The sequence below is a fragment of the Pristis pectinata genome, chromosome 17, assembly GCF_009764475.1.
Source record: "Pristis pectinata isolate sPriPec2 chromosome 17, sPriPec2.1.pri, whole genome shotgun sequence".
NCBI lineage: Eukaryota > Metazoa > Chordata > Chondrichthyes > Rhinopristiformes > Pristidae > Pristis > Pristis pectinata.
Genome location: NC_067421.1, coordinates 18,311,629 through 18,333,597, shown reverse-complemented (window position 1 = coordinate 18,333,597; position 21,969 = coordinate 18,311,629). Strand labels below are relative to the sequence as shown.

Genomic DNA, 21,969 nt, shown 5'->3' with positions numbered 1-21,969 from the left:
ACTTTCAGCATAACCAGCTGATGCACTACTATATTGCAGTAAACAGCAGCATTTGATTTACCACCAACAAACCCGCAGAGATTCAGAGGTATAAGTGATGAGTTCATTTTAATGCTGTCTCTAAAATGTACAGTAAGGCCCACTGGTTGATTGATGAGAGTCCAATAAACATTTTGTGTGTGTTAGAATTTTCACCACTGATAGATGCGAAGATCATAGTTTTATCTTATGCAACAGAGAAGGAAAAAAACAATCAATTAAAACAAGGCAAAGTTACAAGGCCATTTCTTCTCTCATTAAATCAAGGACAGTTACCTCATTTCAGCCAGGAGTGCTTTATTAGAGATATTTCTATGGCTACTGTTCAATATAAAAGAAATAGAACTCTTTTGTTCAACATGCCAGTAAGACAGTGAGCCACTAAAATTATTAGTATAATAGTTGGTTGATATTTCAATTAGTTAACCAAATGAATTATTCACGACAACATCCCAATTTTTGAGCAATGTATAACAAATGATTGACAGATTCTAGTCCTGGATCTACTTGGCAGGTTCTCAAATATACTGAGCAGGTTTAACTGTAAATCAGTAGGAGTCCTTTATATCACTGCACACTCATATGTAATAGACTAGGTCAAGTTTTTTCCAAGTCTTACAACATGTTTCAGACAATTGCAATACGATTTTTAATGAAATAGTTCATTAATATACATGCCTAAAACGGATACACTAAAGCTCAAGCTATGGCTTTTATACATATTTTAGAAGTTCGACTTAATTGACTTGTGCAATACCAGTAACATATTTACCAGTGCAAGAATTTACTTATGATTACCAATAGATTGCTTTGTAATAATAGTGAATAATAATATCAATGAATAATAATATCAGTTGTTGATTCTCCTGTACAATTTTCTAACCATGTATTTAATGAAGAGCCTTGTGCTCCAATAAAGTATGTAAAAAATTCAGGCACATAATGGCTGCTGATTTTCCAACCAATTAAACTGATAGAAGGAAAATAGTGTGCAGCACATACTCAAAATTCCATCCTCATTTTTCACTTTCTGCTATCAAATCAGTTCTTGTGTACAAGTTGTTTCAAAGGTGATGTAATTTAAGAATGAACAATAAAGGAATAAGGTTATTAAGATGTAAAGCAACCTTACATATAATCCCAAAGCTACGACCTCCACCACCAAGAGCAGCAGGTGAATGGGAGCACCACAGTTCCCCTCCAAGTCATACAACATCCTGACTTGGCTAAATTCCTTATTATCACTGGGTTTAAATCCAGGAATTCACCAGAAGGACTGCAGTGTTTCAAAATGACAGTTCACAACTTCTAAAGGGCATTTAGGGATAGGCAATAATTGTTGGTCTTGTCAACAATGCACAGATCTCAAAAATAAATATTTAAAAAATTGTGTTGCTGACTCATTCACACCTCAGTTTTATCGACTGACTGACAGCCTGGAATTAGGAGACTACATAATAGCAACATCAATACAGCACTTACTTGTGTTAATGGTTTGCTTCCAAACTCAGCTCTGAAATCAACATATCATGACTTCAACGTTATAAAGCAGACAGCCCTGTCGTCTGCACTGAAAGCAATCACTGAAAGCATTAAAGATTCACCATGGAGGATTAAAACTATAGATACCAGAAAATGATTTGAAGGCAGTAACTTCATTTTAGGATTTGAATGGAAACATAAAACTATAACTGGAAAATCATCTTTCCTATAACCATGACTCACTACTTAATGGTCTTCTCTTTCTTTACTGAGTACAGCGAGTCACACAATATACACTATTACAAGAGGCCCTGCAGCAATTCACCAAGTCTTCTGTAACAGCTTCATCCAAACCTGTGAGCATCACAATATCAAAGGTCAGGGCTATCCAGTGCATGAGAAAACCATTATCTTTGATTTCCCATCCATGCCATCCTGACTAGGACAAATATATCTATTCACCAGATCAAAATCCTACAACTCCCTGTTCAATAGGAACTAAAACAAATCTGTGGGTGTCATCCAACCAATCAACCATACCTATTCTTCACAAGAGCAAGGGGAAACCTTCTAATAGGAATTGCTCATCAAAATTAAGGTCGGCCTTCTCTTATGCACAATCCATACGCATTCACATAGAGATTGGATAAAGATCAGTAAAACTATTTCTTCGTTTTCCTTCTCTTTTATAAACTAGCATCCATGAAGCCAGTTCTAACTCTTCTCCTGTTGCCTAATCTAAGATCAAGTAATTTATGGTAAGCTGAAAAACAAACCTGGATCTATTTTGAGTTTGTACTGATTGCGTGATCATTTAACATTTTGATTTTGAACAATCACAAAATCAATTAATATTTCTGTTTTTGTATGCAGAAGAGTCTTTTCCTCAATAAGCCAATAACAAACACACAGAACATGTCTCTGAAATGTACAGGCTTATTAATAAACCATTAATAATACATCAACTCAGAAGGCAAATGACAATCTCTCTTTATTCATTCAAAGGGGAATTTCACCCATCGTTTCATAAACTGAGGTTATTATGCTGGAATAAATGATTTTGATGGTATTAACTCCTTAACACTAAAAACATGATTATATTCAAATCCACATTATTAATATAGATCCATTTATCAATGATCCTAGCAGACTGAAGTTTAAAATGTAACTAAAAGAGTCCCTTCAAGGTGTGCAATAAAAATACTGGGTCAAAGTACCATGGGAGCATCCTCCTTGAATTCAGTCCTTCTCAGATATCTACATTTTAAACTTTGCATCTGACCCCTCCGTTTGATGCTATCCATGGCTGGCACAAGAAGCTCAATCCCATTTGTTTGAATGGAGACTCAGACCAAAAGTGAAAAGGTAAATACAGATTAAGAGCTTGTTTATTTTTCTTAATTTAACTTTATTTTATGGTTTTAATTAATTTCTCATGGTTTATTTTATTTTTCAGTAAATTTGTTATTTTTTTAAATCACATTGTTTTAAACTATTTAAATCTCTTTGATCTGAGTTCAAATGGTTCTGATTATCAGACACATTTAAACAAATAAAATGTCCCTGATAGCACTGAGCTGTCAAAGACCATCATGTGTTCTGGAGGCGGGGCCTGATGATCCACCTCCTGAGGCTTAGTTGACACTATTTCCTTGTCTGCCTTGTGAGATGGCTACAGCATCCAGACTCCCAGACAACTAGTCCAGCAGAGCAGTGAAAGGTCTGGTCCATCATAGACAACTGAACATTAAATAAGTAAATGAGCATTATGAAGTTTTCAGTTTTTACAAATGGTATGTGCTCAATTAGCTGTATTTGTAAGATGGGAAGAACCTCTTCACATTCTAAAAGATATTCTGAAGATTGCGGGGATATATTTCATGACTGAGCTGTCTGTAACAGAACTATGGATTTGTCTGAAGATTGTAACAGTTATCTGTTTCATTCATTTTGCACTGACAAATTTCCCATGTGCCTAATCAACCGAGAACAATAATAAAATTACAGAATTCACTGCACAACACAACTTTTAAACTGGACTAAATCATTCATAAAATAAAAGAAACAAATTCATCTGTAAGTTTCTGGCATCTTACATTCATTGTTCAATCTGTCAACCATGATTTAATTACATAGTTTGAAATTTTTGTTTCTTGGTAGACTATAACTGTAATTAAGTTGTCAGATTTTTTTAAGTAAAAAAAATCAAAAACATGTTTTCAGTTTGCTTAGATTCTATTAAAAGATCAAATGCCCAGGCCAAACTTCATCCTTCAGCCCACACAATTAAAGCAGAATAGGGGAAACTTGGCATTGGTCACCGGTTCTTTATGCATGAGAGAGAATCAACCAGCGGTTGTCATCAGCTTCACATAATTGGTTACATGGACCTACTGAATGTGTGGAGTTGAACACAACCAGTAACGATGCTCCTCATGTACAGTTATCCTGGTTCTCCTGAATGCATCCTCAGGATGGTCAAAGAGTTGCTCCCTGTGTGGGAAATCCCTCTTTACATTAAGAGAGAAATAGGAGTGATCCTCATCGCACATTAACTCCAAGAGAATTGCAGAAAAGAGCATCAACCACTATATTTGGTCTCTGTTGCCTGCAGAAATTTGACTCCCACCTTGCATCTGCTACATAATGGCACCCGAGTTGTGATCTTAATGGGCAAGTCCACAATAGGCTAACAGTACATGCCAACATGGATTGTCCCACAAGAGATTCTGCAGATGTTGGAATTTGGAACACACACAAAATGCTGGAGGAACTCAGCAGGTCAGGCAGCATCTGTGGAGGGAAATGAACATTAAATATTTTGGGTCAAGACCCTTCATCAGGACTGGAAAGGAAGAGGGCAGAAGCAGGAATAAAAAGGTAGGGGGAGGGCGAGGAGCACAGGCTGGCAGGTGATAGGTGAGTCCAGGTGAGAAGGGGCAGGTAGGTTGGGGGGGGGGGAGAGTGAAAGGGAGTGATGTAAGAAGCTGAGAGGTGATAGGTAGCCCACACTGACGTGTCTATCCAGGGCCTCCTCTACTGCCGTGCTGAGGCCAGACACAGGTTGGAGGAGCAACGCCTCATATTCCACCTTGGTAGTCTCCAACCTGACGGCCTCAACATCGATTTCTCTAACTTCTGGTAACCCCTCCCATCTTTCCCAACCCCATTCCCCCCCCCCTTTGTTTTCCCTCATTCCTGTGGCCCCCTCAACCCTTCTCTTTCCCCACCCCAGCCCTCATGACCTGCCCATCTATTCCCCACCTCATTCCCTTTAGTCCATGGTCCACTGCCCTCTCCTACCAGATTCCTTCTTCTTCAGCCCTTTGCCTCTTCTATCTATCACCTCTCAGCTTCTTACATAATTCTCATTCATCCCCCCCTCGCTGACCCACCTGCCTTCCCCCTCTCACCTGGACTTGCCTATCACCTGCCAGCTTGGGCACCTACCCCCCCCCCCCCAACCATTTTATTCTGGTTTCTGCCTTCTTCCTTTCCAGTCCTGATGAAGGGTCTCAATCCAAAATGTCGCCTGTTTATTTCCCTCCATAGATGCTGCCTGACCTGCTGAGTTCCTCCAGCATTTTGTGTGTGTTGAACATGAATTGCCTTGGATGTCCAAAGGGCCTGTGCAACAAATAAACCTGACTCAGGAAGCTGAAGGTATATCAATTGTAGGCAGACTGCTGCTCGGTGTGCACAGATGTGGGCGGGAGGCTTCAACAGTGACTGTGCAAACTTCCACAGACTAGATATGCACCACCATGCCTGTCCAGTTTTCAAGATGTCTCAGTCATACAGCTGAGTTGGAACAGGCTGACTTCTTTCAAGAGGTTAGCTGTTCCCGTCAGTTCTGGCTCTCATGCTGTGACATTACACACATCTCCCAGCCCGTATCCCCCAAATGCACCCACTCCTGGTCGGACAGAGCAGGAAGTAGTTGGTTATTGCTAAGGAGACCATTCGGAGAGCCTCCAACATTGTCACCAGATATGGAGTGGGCAGCGGCTGATCAGCCTTCCACAGGGTCCCCACTGGGTGTGAAGAGACACGGGTCCTCTTGGGGGGAGGGGAGAGAAATGTGCCCTTACAGGGGGAGACGAGAGACATGTGTCCTCACGGGGAGAGGGGAGAGACACGGGTCCTCATGGGGAGGGGAGAGAGACACAGATGCTCATTGAAGGGGGGAGGCAGGGTAGAGACACTGGTCTTCATGGTGAGAGGGGAGATACAGGTCTTCACGACTTTACGGTGAGAGGGAAGACACGGGTCACGATGGGGCGGAGGGGAGACACAGGTCACCATGATGGGGGGGAGGGGAGAGGGTCACCACGGGGCTGGGGGGCAGAGGAGAGACACAGGTCCCCATAGGAGGAGAAACACAAGTCCTCAGTGGAGAACCTTACAGGCTTAACATGGTGAAGGTTTTCCCTGGCTGGTGATTCTGAATCAGGAGTAACGGACTCAGAGTAAGGGGTTGGCCATTCAGGATGGAGAGGAAAAGAAACTTATTCATCCAGGCAGATGGTGAATCTTCGGAATTCGCTGCTCAAGAGAGTTGTGGAGGCTCTGTCGCTGAGTATATTGAAGACAGATATTGGTGGATTCTTTTGATATTATTATAATTAATACAGAAAAGTGGCAATGCATAAAAGATCAGAGCAGACAGTGGTGAGGACCTAAATGGGCTAATCTGGCTTCAATTTCTTATTGGGAACAATGGCACAAGTTTTTCTGTGTTTTGAGTGACATGAGTCTTCACTAACGGGGCCATGATACTCAAACTGATTTTGCATGTTGAGAACCTTTGAGGAATGAAGGTGTTAAGACTGTGCTGTTTCTTTTGATGAAGTAACTTTAAACTCTATGTGTTTTCTCTCTCTCGGTATGAGATTTCTTTGGCTGTGGTAACTGGGGTCACACTGTTCTCTCCAATGACAGCCAAATGCTTGTGATAAATTTGAACCTACCACTATTTAGTTGTATTTAACTGGTCCGAAATGCTGTGGGGAGTCTCTCACTTTTGGCTAAAATTCACCTTGGGTGCCTTTGTGCTTGTAATTACTCAACTTAGCTTGCACCAAAGTGAAGCCAAATTCAATTCACATCGAGAAAGACCATGTTGTGCAACTGATCTTTTGAAATGACGTTGCTGTGGCAACTATCAGTGTGTATTCTTTTTCTTATGAATGAAGGCAATCGAATTAACGAGCAGAAATAAGGTCATCAAAGCAAAGTACAATAGTGCACCTCGCTGCTAATCGCATGAAGCTAAAGATATTAACCTACCACTGATAGGCAAAGCGTGCAGACCCAATTGCTTACTGGAAAATCAGAAGTGCCTCTACACATCCTCCAGTATGTTTTGATTAGTTTACAGTGTTTTATTTAAAACTGGAGCAGGATCAGGACGATAACCTGGAGCAGAATGAAGGCTGTGCTTTGCTGGCTGACCCAGCTGCTGGGTAAGTTGAGCAAAAAAAAATTGCAAAAATGCACAAGCAATCTGAAGAACATATGCTTTCATTTCTGCCTCATGCATGCAAGGTCACTGAAGCATGTTGTGTGCTGCATCTGCTGGTGATTTGTCCTTTAACAGCTTGGGTTTTAACAAACCCTCCCCTCCTCTGCTTGAAACATTAAAAAGACAGCACAATAGTCCCCTTCAACAAGATGCGGGGGAATGATTTTGCTTTGCCAATGCTTATTTGGATATTATAAATAAAAATAGGGTGAAGAGAACACTGCTGTCTTCTGTTTTCCACATCCCTCACCCCACCCCACTGCCCCACACAGTGCAGGTCATAGTTTGTACCAGCAGCTTTCGTCAAGACACATCAGCCCAGTATGGATACTTCCCTTCCAATCACATCTTTATGGCTTGCAGCTAAGCTGGCATGACAGATACATGGCTGCGTCGTGGCATTTTTTTCTTCCATTAGTCCTTGAAAAGTGCCTTCCTTGTAAAAACTGAGGGCAGGAGCCTAAGGTATGAGCTTGGTATTTCAGTAATATAAAGCAGACTAGTGGCTGATAGGCAAACGTCCACCAGCATTTATCACGAAGCTGCTTTCTTAAAATAAATCCTTTGGGCACCCAGTATAATACAGAGCAGACAGTGTGAGGATTTCCATATCAACACGCCTTAAACTATTGCACATAGTCCTTTTCAGATGAAGTCTTTTGACCATGCTCAGAACACAGAGGAATTTCAAGGATTTTAAATTTCATGTTCCATTCACAAATACATAATTTTATCAGCAAGTAAATTTCCCTACATCTTTGATCCAAATATTCATTCTCAAAATGAATGATGGAGAAATTGGAGATTAAAATACTGTTAAAGCTTTCTAAGTGAGATTGGCTTTTGAAACTTATTCTTCTAAGCTGTTTCCTACAAGAACTTAAGCACTCCCAAAGAGTCGGATTCTAACTTCTTAAAGAAAACACTGGTTACCTGAAGAAAATGGGTATCATTATTGCCACAAACGTTTTGTTTAAAATGAGCATGTGACAGTGAAGAGTGGGTAAATTTTAGGCAGAAACACAATAAATTCATAGGCCAATCCAGGCAACAAAAACTAAATCTGCTAAATTTTGACCCTGTACATAGAAAGTTCCGTTCTCCCTGAGGAGAGAGATAAGTAGATTTCAAGTAATTGATGGAGGGCTTAGAGGGAGGATGAGAAAAAAAAAATTTCATTCAATAAATGTTGGCAGTTAGGAACCACTGCCTGAAAGGGGTTGGAAGGTAGAAACCTCAACACATGTAAGAAGCACTTGCATGATCTCTGAAAAACAATGACCTGTAGAGCTAAGGCAAGTACGTGCTGAGGCAAGCACTGAAGCTTGGTGCAGCCAACGCAAGGGCTCGGCGGGGAAGGACGACAGTTTAGGGTTCTTCTGCCACTGGAGAGGGAGGGGGCGGGGTCAGGCAAGGAAGCCCCTTAAATATTGTAAATATGGGATTGGGGTAGCACCCCAGGGAGCCACACGACTGGCATCGGTGCTGTGTTTTTTTTATATATAATAAGGTAACACTAACGATTGATCCGTACACGAATGTAAAGGTTTGCACTGTTTTATTGTTGTATATAGTTTGTTTTTTATGATGAATAAAGTTTATTTTGGAATTAAAAAAAGAGCTTTGAAGTCAAATTAACCTATGGTCCATATTTGGTCAGCATGAATTTGATGGGCCAAATGTCTTTCTGCTGCACTGTAAAATGCATCGATTCCATGACTCCCAAGAGTGATCAAAATGAACTCCAGGAGACCTCTGCAACCAAAAGGTATTTCAACCAACATTCTGCCCAGACTGTGACGTCCACATATACAAGAACACTTGCAACAAATTAACATACATTTTAAGAGCTGTTAACTTTTTCTATAAATCAAAGACCCCCGTGTGAAAAGAATAACCCTGTAACATCTAACTTGTTACCTACTTAAATAACCTATTCATGGCCCTGATACCTCCTGAATCTATCTCATTCAAATGGTCCATCCATAAGGATTTTATTTGGTTTCTGCATTGAACCTGAGTTTAATTTCTCCAAAATGTTGTCTTTCTGCCGTGTAAAAGATCTCTTTCAGTCCATTATAACCAAGGGATTTTAGAGTGGTTATGAGTCTTATGAACCAACTTCTGAACTAATTCCAGATCTTTTATATCGTTCACCATTTGGAAGTGGGCAAACGAAGGTTCAGTCAAGAGCTTACAGATGTTACAGTATTTTTATATTACATTGAATTTTCAAAGTCATACTTCCTAATACTGCATAACTCTTTGTTGTATTCTCAAGGCATTGATTGCAAACACTTGGAGAATTAGTCAATATAACAGCCCTAATCAACAGATTTTAGTTTAGAGCCTTGCATGAAAAGACATGCTTGGTGTTTGCCCTGTAAACATGGAGAACACTAAATTTATCTACATTAAATTTCCTCTCCCAGATGTGGGACCCATTGCCCTGTTGCACCTTGATCTGATTATATATATTTTTTTAAATCGTCAGTGTTTCCAACACCAGTACAAATCTTTGTGGCATATGTAAACTTGTGGAAAGCCCCTCCAATATCTTCATCCAGATCATTAATAAATTGTGAGGAACGGAAGTCCTAACAACAATCCCTGTGGGATTCCACTAATAATCACTCTCCACACAGAGCCACGGCCATTAATGACAACTTTTAAGGGCGCAACCGATTCCTTATTTATCCTTGGATTGTTCCTTTAATCCCACAGAATTTTATTCTATAAATTAACATTAGTGAACACACAGCAATACAAGTAACATGTAAGGAATCAAAAAATCCAGTGAGTTCATGGAACCCCAGTGATCTTCTCTTCTCTTCTCCCCTCCCAACCCACCTTCCCAGTTTGAACAAATATGCTCTGTTCAACAGAGTAGCAGAATGAGTTCACAATTACAAAGAGCAATGTAGCAATCTGTCATATGTGTTTATCTGTAAGATTCAGTTCTTTAGGCTTTACATACTTCTTTGGCTTAGGTACGTTTATAAACATCAATCAGCAATATTAAAATTTTCAAAATATATTTAAAAAATAGTTGAGTAAAAATTATTCATGCATCAGAAACCATGCTTTAGTTAATAACATCACAAATCATTTTTGTACTAACAAGTCATAGAGTGATACAGCACAGAAACAGACCCTTCAGTCCACCATGTCTATGCCAACCATCAAGTATCCACCTACATTAATCCTTTTAATAAGCATTTGATCCATAGGCTACTATGCCTACTGTGCTCATCCAGATATATTTTAAGTGTTGTGAGAGTACCTCGCTCCACCACCTTCTCAGGCAGTGCATTCCAAATTTCAACAACCCTCTGAGTGAAAAAAAATTCATCCTCAGACCTCCCCCTCAACCTCATACTCCTCACCTTAAACCTATGTCCTCTACTCTTAGACACCCCTGCCCTGGGGAAAAGCTTCTCACTCTCTTCTCTATCAAAGCCACTCCTAATTCTGCGTGCATCTATCATGACCCCCTTCAGCCTCTTCTGCTCCATTGAAAACAAACTCAACCTCTCCAGTCTCTCCTCATTACTGAAGCACTCCATCCCAGGCAACATCTTAATTAATCTCCTTTGCATCCTCTCCGGTGCAATCACATCTCTCCTATAGTGCAGTGACCAGAACTGCACACAATTTTCCAGTTATGGCCTGACCAATGTTTTATAAATTTTATAAACCAAGACCCCCCCCCAACCCCCCACTCTTATATTCTGTGTCCTGGCTAATGAAGGAAAGCATCCCACATGCTTTCTTTACCTGTCTTGCCTTGGGTGGTACACCAAGGTCCCTTTGTTCCTCAATACTCCCTAGGGATCTACCATTCAATGTGTATGTTGCACCCTTGCGAGACACCCCAAAATTCAGCACCCAGCATTTAAATTAATTAAGTTCCACTTTCTGTTGCTCTGTTCAACTTACCAGCAAGTGACTCAACATAAATATACAGGGGATCAAGCCAGCTAGAAAGTAGGTCTGTGATGTAACCATAATATGCTGTGCCTAGAATAATGCCACGTGTACAAAAAAATGGCAAGTCCAAAGCAGAGCTCTCCATTAAAAAAATGCAGCACAACTATGTTTCACCATCATTCATCAAAATATCATTAAAAAAAATTGTTTAGTGTTAGTTTATGTGAGCTTTCTACACAGCGCTTCTGAAAAGGTAAGTTTCACTGGAGGATTAGTGTTCCATAATTGCTTAGTTATCCAAAGGAAATTAATACATGGAAGGGGAATGTTTGGGATTATGTTATGGGATTCTGTGGTTCTCTTGCATGCTGTTGATAAATCTCCTAAGATGTATGCAATCAATATTGCCACCTAAACCAGGAAACAACTCAAATTAAACGACAAAATTAATCCTAAGGATGTCTAGGGGCTCTCACATTACAGGTTCATGACAATAGTTCATGAAATGCAAAAAAAAAATGGAGTTACAACAAAGAATTAGGAAGGCAAATGGTACTTTGGCCTTAACTGCAAGTGGGTTAAAACACAGAACTTAAGAAGTTTTGCCGCAATTATACAGGGTTTTGGTGAGATCACACCTGGAGTTTTGCGTACAGTTTGGATCTTCAGACCAAAGGAATGGGGTGAGGCGCAGGCAATGTGTATTATATATACTTGACAATCACTGAGCAGTCATCCTGCTGTAGGGAAAATCCCTCCTAATTAGATTTAACCTATTCATTTGAATCAAATATAGCTATATACTAACAACTAAAGAACATGGGGAAAATGATGGGAACAGGATTCATCCTCTTGAGCATGTTCTCCCACTCAATTAAGTCAGGACAGATCAGTATTTTAACTCAACATACAGATTTACCTCTGGACTGTAAGTGTCTGGCATAAACTTATCAACTTCAGTTTTAACATTTTCTACTGACTTGGAGTGTTATATTTCCTCTTTGTTTTCTGTGACGAAATGCTTTCAGACATCACTTTTAAATAACGTAGGTTTAATTTCAAGATACGTTCTCTTGTTCTGGACTTTCACATCAGAAGATATAGTTTCTCATTATCCATAAGAAACATATATTGATCTGAAACTTTGCGATTTGGTCACCCCATAATAACTTTTACTTGAGGGAACACACATCTATGCAATGTGCCTTCACAAGTTCTCAGACCAAGTAGCATTCTACTGAATCTGCAAAGCACAGTGTCCTTGGCCAGCGCATGTAATTCTGGAGGTGTATTGTCAGGAACTGAATGGAGTGCATTACATGCAGTCTAAGCAAACTATAAGTTATTCCTCTTTGTCACCAACATAAAAGCCAACATTACATTAGCTTTTCAATGTATTGTTTATCATTGGTTTATTATGTCACACTGAGATACAGTGAAAAGATTTTGTTTGCATGCCATCCAGATAGATGGCCTTTGAATCAGCTTTTAGGGCTTTCTCAACATGGACCCATGAATATCGATGCTCACCTGTTCTTCTCAGAAAGTTCTCTGATCTGCTATTCTTAGATTCATTTTGGATGACCTTACATTTTGCCACATTAAACTTCACCTGCCATAGTTATGCCCACTTACCTAATCTATCAATGCTCCTTTTACATTCTACTGCGACCAAATTACCATCATCAGCAAACTGGTATACTCCATCCATCAACATTTAGGAACATAGTCAAACATTGAAGCCCTAATATACTCCATGGTTTCTACGAGACACATTAATCTGATTTGAATACATGTTCATTTCTCTTTCTCTTATTTCCTATTCAAGTCAATAGGTTGTCTCCAAGTCCATGCACTCTCGTTTTTATGAATATCCTCTCATGTAGAATTATGTTGAATGCTCTCTGAATGTCTCCTTTAATGACCTTCATGGATAATCCTTTATCTATCATGTTAGCATCCTCCTCAAAAAAGCTAAATTTGTGAGATAGAACTTGCTCTTCAGAAATCAATGTCAATGCCATCTTAATATCTCACTGACTTGTTGTGTTACCAAAGACTAGATATGATAAATAAGAATAATTTCAAAAATAGCAACAGACAAAATAAAGGATGTTATTGGCTAAAAGGAAAAGAGTGATCAACTACTTCAATCCTGAAGTGATTTGCCAAGTTCATTGAGCACCTGTTCTAACTCTGGCAGAACGAGACCAGAACTCAGGTTCAAGTGATTCTCATTTCCAAATGTTTCTATCGCCCACTGAAAAAGATGGAACCTCTCATGGATCTTTCCCAAGTTACGGAGGACAGGGAAAGCTCTTTAAGATGGACATTCCAGTGTCTAATCCTAAACCAGGATGCCTTTGTATCGCTGATGCATACACAATACACTGACAGAGGAAAGGTGGACTGCCTTCAATAAGAGCAGTTGCAAGCCATGCTTATGGGACACAGGCCACATCTCCTGAAGACCCACTAACAATTAAATTCTTACCAAACTGGCTTTCTTGTACATATGATCAAAGAGAAACGTTTGGTTTAAGCAAGGGATAGGGGCCAAGGAGTTGACCAGTTGAGGTTTGAGGTAATGACAGAACAAGCAGATGCTGGAGAAATTTCTCCAGTGAGACTTACACCCATTTTCTCTGTGCTAATGAAGGCAAATCTCACCTCACTAACTCCTATGGATTCATTCACAACTTCATTTCTTTCCCCAAAGCTGCCAAGCACAAACCAATGAGCTCCACAAATGTCCACACAGTCTCTCGCTACAGTTTCAACATCTACTTTCTTCAATCAGGCTGGCATATTTAGCTGAATATGTCATTAAAATAGTTTTTTAAAAAGTCTGGAAAGAAACAACAGCAAAACAGCATTTAAAAACTTGGTTAAAAATTTCAGCAGGAAGTTCCTGCCTTCTGTCAGTAGACTGAGGTTCACCTACAATTGAAGGCTCCTTCTTTCCATTGTAAACTCTGCAATGCAAGATCTTGAAGTTTCCATGAAACTTGTAGCTTTCCCCTATTCTTGTGGAATTACAATAACCATATGAATGTTGGTTCCAGTGCAAAAATTGTATGTCTGTGCTTGTGCTTGCTAGTTATACATAGTAAAGCAAAATTAATCTTGAACTTGTACCTTTTGCCTTACTTGAATGGCACTGATGGGGTAAGCAGAAGCAGGAAGACTGCTGACTGACAATGCAGACATTTTGGATAAATGTGGGTTATTCCAAATAATCACATAACTAGGTTAGTGGAAACTTAACAGTGGAATATTCCCCTGTGCAGTGTTACACCAATGGAGATTTTACAGGAAATTAAAATCTAACCAACAGGACTAAAGGGAAGAAAAAGAAAGTGTTGGAGATGTGCAAGTAATAGAAAATGAAGATTTTTGTGTCCAAGGGGTCTGAAGGGAGAGTAAATGGATGAATAAATGTATGCATCTCAGCAAAATAATACAAATCCGCTGTGGAGACAGTACATTCACCACTTCAAAGTAGCAGCAAAATCCCAAACCACTGTTGAGCTGGATGAGAGATTAAAATACAATACAGTTTGCCATTTCTACCAACTGTTTTATGATTAAATTGTGGTGTCAAATCTCTTCAGGTGTGGATCAACATGGCAATACTGTGACCAACTGGACACTTTGACAACTAGGAAGGCGGGGATAACTCTGCCCTGTGACATTTACCCATTAAGGAGGAGTGAAAAAAAATAGATAATACAGGAAAAAGTGAAGAGAAACACCATGAATGATGGTACTGCTTTTTCCTTCAGTGTTATTTGATTGAATGTAAAGTTAACCCAGAGGAAATCATGTTTGCAAACCGTTCCAGGTCAAATCACACCAATGAATTCAGCCTGCCACTTCCTGCTGTAAGTTACCCTTCCGACCTTGATACAATTTCTGTGTCGGAAACACATAGGATGACATCATTCCTCACGCAACGCTTGGACCATTGCAGGAAAGTGGGCCACATTGCCCTGGGGGGGTCAACTGTCATTGGGCACTCATGGGACAATATGGTCCTGATCCAAAAGAACTAACCTGACAGGCCAGCAGGTAAGTAAATACTTTAATCCTTGGGCCCCTTCACCACAGTTAACACCAACCGCCAAGGTGCTGCCCCCACTCCTCCCCAATGTACAGCCAATTTCTGACCCCTTCACCAAAGACTCCAGTTCCCCTCTCCCCTACCCGCATTAAGTACCATTCTGCAGCCCCCTTCCCAACTTGGTGCCTGCTTCCCCATCATCCCCTCCCAACCATCGCCACAATTGCAGTGCGTATGCTTATCAGCATATGCACCACATCAGGTCACCCTTGAGGTTTATAGGAAAAAAGGAAAACAATGTACTGCTTACGAAAGTAAAAGCAAGGAGGCTCTACACTCATGTCATTAGTACTGGGAATACTGTTTTGCAGCACACAGACTAAAGGACTTACTGACAGCACATGTATATTTGTTTGAAAAAACAAGGTTGTGCCTGCATAGCACATTTTTCATGTTAAGTAATAACAGTTGCACAATTATGCTAATTTGATACCTTCACCAGGAATGCTGCCCTTGCGCAGAAGGTTACTGAAGAATTTCATTAATCACTGATCTGACCTGGCAATCGAGAGGCCAGGTCTAGTCTTTGTGCCTTCGTCTGAACTTTGATTAACAGAACCCAAGGAACCATGGATTCCTACTTGAATTTCAGAATGATGGATTGTCAGTGTGAAAAACTGTAACTTCCAATGGATTTACACTGCATTGAGATATTCCTGGCTAAGAAATCCACTTCAGTTTCACACTTCCACCCAGTAATAGATACATTATCCTGCAAAATACAAGTGGAACTCTTGCTCCTTCTTCAACCCTGACTTAAAATCCAGAAGTTGTTCCCACCCCACCTCAACAGCACTGTCTTCACCTGGAACGGAGCAGTTCAAGGAGGAAATCCATGTCATGATTTGGTAATAAGGGAAGGCCTTGCCGACAACACCTGTATCATAGAGTCATAGATCAGAACAAGGAAACAGGCCTTGGACCTATTGTCTCCACACCAACCATTAGACAGCCATTGACACCAATCCCATTTTTCCCCTTGCACCCCTACCAACTCCCCCTCCCCACCAATTCTCCTGCCACCCACCTACACCAGGGAGACTTTACTGCAGGCAATTAACCTACCAGCCAATCACTAAAATAGGTGGTGTCGTAGACAGCAAAGATGGTTATCAGGAATTACAGAGGGATCTTGATCATCTGGAGAAGTGGGCCAAAGAGTGGCAAATTGAGTTTAATTGAGATAAGTGCAAAGTGTTGTATTTAGGAAAGACAAATGAGGGCAGGGCTTTCACAGTGAATGGTAGGGCTCTGGGGAGTGTTGTAGAACAGAGGGACCTAGGAGAACAAGTACATGGTGTCCTGAAAGTGGTATCACAGATAGATAGGGTGGTAAAGAAGGCTTTTGGCACACTGGCCTCCATCAGTCAGGGCAATGAGTATCAAAGGTTGGATGTAATGTTGCAGTTGTACAAGATGTCGGTGAGGCTGCATTCGGAATGTGTTCAGTTTTGGTCATCCTGCTACAAGAAAGATGCCATTAAGCTGGAAAGAGAGCAGAGGTGATTTATGAGGGCGTTGCTGGGTTAAGAGGATGAAGGACTGAGTTATGGAGAGAGGTTGAGCAGGCTGGGGCTTTATTAATTGGAGCACAAGAGAATGAGGAGTGATATTATAGAGGTGTATAAAATCGTGAAGGTCATCGATAGGGTGAACGCGCACAGTCTTTTTCCCAGGGTTGGAATCAAGAATGAGAGAACATAGGTTTAGGGTGAGAGGGGAGAGATTTAATCGGATACTTTTTCACCCAGAGAGTGGTCTGTATATGGAATGAGCTGTCAGAAGAAGTGGTTGAGGCAAGTACATTAGCAACATTTAAAAGGTACTTGGACAGGTACATGGATAGGAAAGGTTTAGAGGAATATGGGCCAAACGCAGGTAAATGGGACAAGCTTAGATGGGAATCTGGGTCAGCATGGACCAGTTAGGCCGAAAGGCCTGTTTCCATGCTGTACGACTCCATTACTCTTTGTCTTTGGCACATGGGAAGGCACTGGAGTAGGCGGGGGAAACTCATATGGTCACAGTGCAATCCCCACCCAGGCAGCACGCAACATCAGTATTTAGATAAGATATTTATTTATTTGTCACATGTACGTCAAAACACACAATGAAATGCGTCTTTTTGCATTACTGAGAATGTGCTGGGGGTAGCCCGCAAGTGTCACCTCTCTTCCAGCACCAACATAGCATGCCTACAGCTCCAAACCTGTACGTCTTTTTGAAATGTGGAAGGAAACCGGAGCACCCAGAGGAAACCCACGCAGACACACGGGGAGAACGTATAAGCTCCTTACGGACAGCGACGGGAATTGAACCCAGGTCGCTGGCGCTGTAATAGCATTGTGCTAACCACTACACTACTGTGCCGCACAAATGTCTAGAGCTCCGAGGCAGCAGCACCAAACGCTGCTTCACTGAGCTGTCTCTGTCCTTAGAAAAAAAATAAAAGTTGCTGACGAGGAATTGGGTCTCACTTCTCATCTTTGGTCAGATGGTTTTTGGTGAACCAACAAACATGTTATTTAAAGTCCTGTCACTGAAAATTTCAGTGGATCATGAGACAAATTATTTGAGCTGCTGATTTCACCCTGTACAAATATGGTCTTTGTGCCATTAATGAGGGTGCAGAGAAATCAGGAGAGCCAGGGGTTTGTTGGGAAAGAGGCATGGGGCAGAGGGAGAGGAGGGTTCAGGGATTGTAAGGAGTGTACAACCTGATCAATGGCTAGAGGAGTCTTGAAGAGGACCAGATCCTGGCGATTGATGGGAAGTAGGTCTCATGGCTGGTGAGTGGGATTGGGAGGCAAGGATGGGTTTACTATTAGGGGCTGTATTGAGAGGTCAACGGGTTTGTCAGTTATTGGGTGGAAGGTGGGTCAGGTCAGAATTGAAACCTGGGGGGAAAGGGAGCAGGATTCCTATGTACGTAGGAGGTGTGGTGTTGGGACAGGAACCAAGGAAGAGGCATACAAGTACTTACATTAAAGGGGATCTACCTCGCAGGTTCCCGGTGCTGGCCTCAGGTGATCATGCACGTCCCCTTTAAGTCACCACAAAGCAAGATTCATGGGTGTCTAATTTCCAATTACAAATTTTCATTGAAGTTGGATCTTGTGGCATACAAATTATGATCCAAATCACATTCCATCCACCAAATACCAAGCTCATTTTCTATTTGTGCATATTTTGACTTAGGGCTTTACTTTATTACTGCACTTTATCTTCTTACAAATATCAATTCTGCAAATTGTTCCAAATACTGAAACACATCACTAACTCCGAGTGCAGATAAAACAAAAATAGATAATGCTAGAAATACTCAGCATATCTGGAATTATCTGGTTTTATTGCAAATTTCCAGCATCTGCAGGAAATCGGTCTTGCAGGGAAAACAAACTTGTGGACATCTTCTAAACCCAAAATCTAGTCTAAGGCTCTAAAATGTAAGGACGTCTGTTTGAAATCATTAACAGCACTATTTACTGTGTGGCTTTGTTAAACTATATTGCCCTAATATGGCACCATTTAAGCTTTCCTTTCTAAATTGATCGAAAACAAGATACAACATTAAATGTAAGAGATTGATAACAGAGAACAGAAGAAACTGGTTCCCTTTTGCACAGGAATTGAATAACCCAACCTATCCAATTCAGTTTTTATCCTACACATGGTCAGCAATCCCAATCCCACTCCATAATCCTTTAATTCCTTTGCTTTTGTAAACATCACACCTTTGGGAAAATGGAGTGGGAATTGCAGAGTTGGGGTGGTGTAGGAGGGAGAATCCTACTGTGATCCTATTGCTGTCAGTACTCCCTAGAGGATGAATGTTTGTTGACGTTACATTGGGTTTCATTGGAATAGTGTAAGAGGCCAAAAAACAGGAAGGTCAAATGGAGAGACAGATGAAGAATTAAAGCGACCAGTACTTGGAACCTCAGGCTGAATAGAAGTGTTGTGCGAAGTAATCTCATGTCATATTTCCTTATGACATAGAAGGCTGCCAATCAGCCCATCGAGTCTATGCTGGTCCCAGACCATTCCCATTTATCCCGTTCTCCCATTTATTTTCCCCATCACCTATTTTCTCACATACGCCCCTGATTTTCCCAGCTACCTATGCTAGGAGTAATTTCCAGTCACCAATTAACCAACCGCAGTATGAAAGCACATGGCTGTCACGTGACAGTGATGACAGTGACCCCTCTGGCCGGATGACAGCCTTGCTCATTGGGTCGGAAGTCACACCACTGTCAATCAAGGTTTGGCTCCACCCCACCCATGAGGTGTGGGCATAAGGATTGGCCTGGGAGAGCACCTTTGTTCCTGAACCTGCCTGACCATTGGCTCTGGAAGGCACCTTTGTCCTTGACCTCCAAGCCATTGGCCTGTCTAAATTTCCTGGCCGGGCCTTCCAGCACTATAAAGAGTGTTGCAATCCCCTGGTCCCCCTCTTTTGACTGCCCCAGGAAATAGTGAGACAACGCTGCAGAGACCACTGGCAAGAATCTGCACTACCATGTGGTTTGGGAGCATCTTAGTCAGACTCTAGGGAATGTTAGGGCCAATGTTTATTTGAGTCAAGGTATTCAGACATCGAAGTGTTTATCCCTAGATAAGCTGTACCTTGTTTATTTGTGTTTGTGTGTGTATCTCATCCTCGTTGTGATTCCCCATGTTCGTGATCTCTTGCGCGTGTGTGAGTGTGGATCTGTTCCCATTCATTCTGTCCCCACGTTTGTCTTTGTTACTAAACCATTTTTAAATTACAAAGACTGTGTCCGGAGTTCCTCTACCTTTAAGATTCCAAAAGAACCGTTTCACATAACACCAACCAACCAGAATGTCTTTGAAATATGGAGCAAACCAGAGCATCTGAGGGAATCGCACACAGTCAAAGGGAGAATGTACAAACTCTGTACGGTCAACACCAGAGATCAGGATTGAACCTGGGTCACTAGAGCTGTGAGTCAGTTGCACTACCTGCAGTGCCACTGTGCCATGCTCTGTTTCTGTTTGGTTTCTTCAATGTAATAATTCCTTATTGGAAAAGAATCAACACATTTCAATCACAAGTCCATTTCTACACTTTGGTTAGCATTACTAACTTGGTAATGGTACTAAGTAGAAAAGACCTGTGTTTTATATTTTCTGAAAGCTTGAACTTTGAAGAATGGCCGTGGAAAGTGCGACCAATTGCTGTTCAAGTGGGTAATGAGCAACGGTCCCAAACCCAGCTGAATTATGGTTCATATCATGAACTCAATCATTCCTTGAACGACAATATGTCTATCTGTCTCGCCTCAGCCAAAGCCATTGAGTGGATTTTCATCATCAATGTACAACTTTAATCCACTGCCCAAACAACAAGAACATCACACAAACCAAAGGTAACAAATTACATAATTTACCCAGTTAAATTTTGAATATTGAAGATGTCTGATAAAATTCACTCAAGCAAGAGTTAAAAACGTGACCATGGCAAAAGAAACCCTCTATCATTTAACAAAATAAGTAAAGCTATTTTTCAATGTGCCAAATATTAATGCCAGATTATGTGTTTTGCTGGAGTCAGAACATATTATTCATTGGTCCAGGCTTATGTAATTCAGAAATGATTACTGTTATACTTCATCATTGGGTAAACATGCCTGTTTTGTAGTTCCACATTAAAACAATTTAACTCAGATGCACAAAAGCAGACTTGAACTTTCCAAATGTGAAGTAATTTTTGATCATTTTTGTTTGGTAATGTGACTAAAATCTTGCCTGTGTTCCTGCTTCAAGGAACTGAAGTAGATAAAGGTAGATTTTGCTCACCCCCCCCCCCCCACACTTGCCATCAAGCTGCACAATTATCTCACACTTACTTTTTGCATTTCCATAATAGTGGCTTCCTGGAACTGTTCAGTGAGATTCTGCAGGCTGTGCATGATGTAATCTGATCACATGGTCAGACCAGAACAAGCCCCACCCACAAAGCTGCTGGGAAAACATTCAGCTGAGATCCAATGCACCATCAGCTTAGCCGTCTGCCAAAGCTATGATTCTTTCAACACTTCCAACCATGCCAAAACTGAGAATTCATGAAGTATTAAGCATGTAAAAGGATTTTAATAAGTGATTAAAAATTAACAAGTAAATAAATCAAAATGCCATAAAACATACAGGAACATTCTCAAATGATAATATTACCGCAAACACAAGTAACTAAAGGAATAGTTATTCCAAGAAAGGAATAATTAAACTCATCTGATTTTTACCTTCCTTCCTTGAGTCTGGAAGATCTCCATTGAAATAAATGGGCTCGTGGATCTTATGCCAATTTTAACTATTGGGTATTCCAGGAAGTTTGTGCTTTGGTGCTGGACTACATGACACCAGAGAACATTCAGCATTTACCCACAGATTTCAGGCCTTTCTGCAGACTTCTGAGTTCTGACAGTATTCCAAAGGTTGTTCAGATGACTCCCGATGCACTCCAGAAGTCCATTTAAAGTGAAATTTCCTGGTTGAGCATTATGGTTCATAAAGGTATAAATGTTGCCAATGGACACAAGGTTGGATGGTCAAACTTTACTGTGCATTTCTCAAGACACTATTTCATTCCAAACATTCATTCAAAATGGTGGAGAAGGAATGGTGAACCAGGCATTAAGGATTTTCAATCACCTTGAACTTTGCTTCTCCTAATTTTATTTATTAGTTATTTTAGCCTAATCAGTTCTGCCCCACGTGTGCTATCTATCCATACTTTTCTGAAGGGAGTGAAGACATAGACATATATTTAAGCACAACTTTTATAATGAAAATTAATTATCAGCTCTACAAACTCTGCAGCAGAAGAAAGAAAAAAATATGCTGTTGT

General features: G+C 40.8%; 1 long non-coding RNA gene across 1 annotated transcript in view; it reads right to left on the bottom strand.

Moving 5' to 3' along the window:
• The window catches only part of LOC127579567 (uncharacterized), a 70,023-nt gene extending 49,022 nt beyond the window's left edge, over positions 1–21,001 (bottom strand). The window contains exon 1 of the long non-coding RNA XR_007957703.1: positions 20,972–21,001. This is a non-coding gene — a long non-coding RNA (uncharacterized LOC127579567). The remainder of the gene's footprint in view (positions 1–20,971) is intronic.
• Between the last annotated feature and the right edge of the window lie 968 nt (positions 21,002–21,969).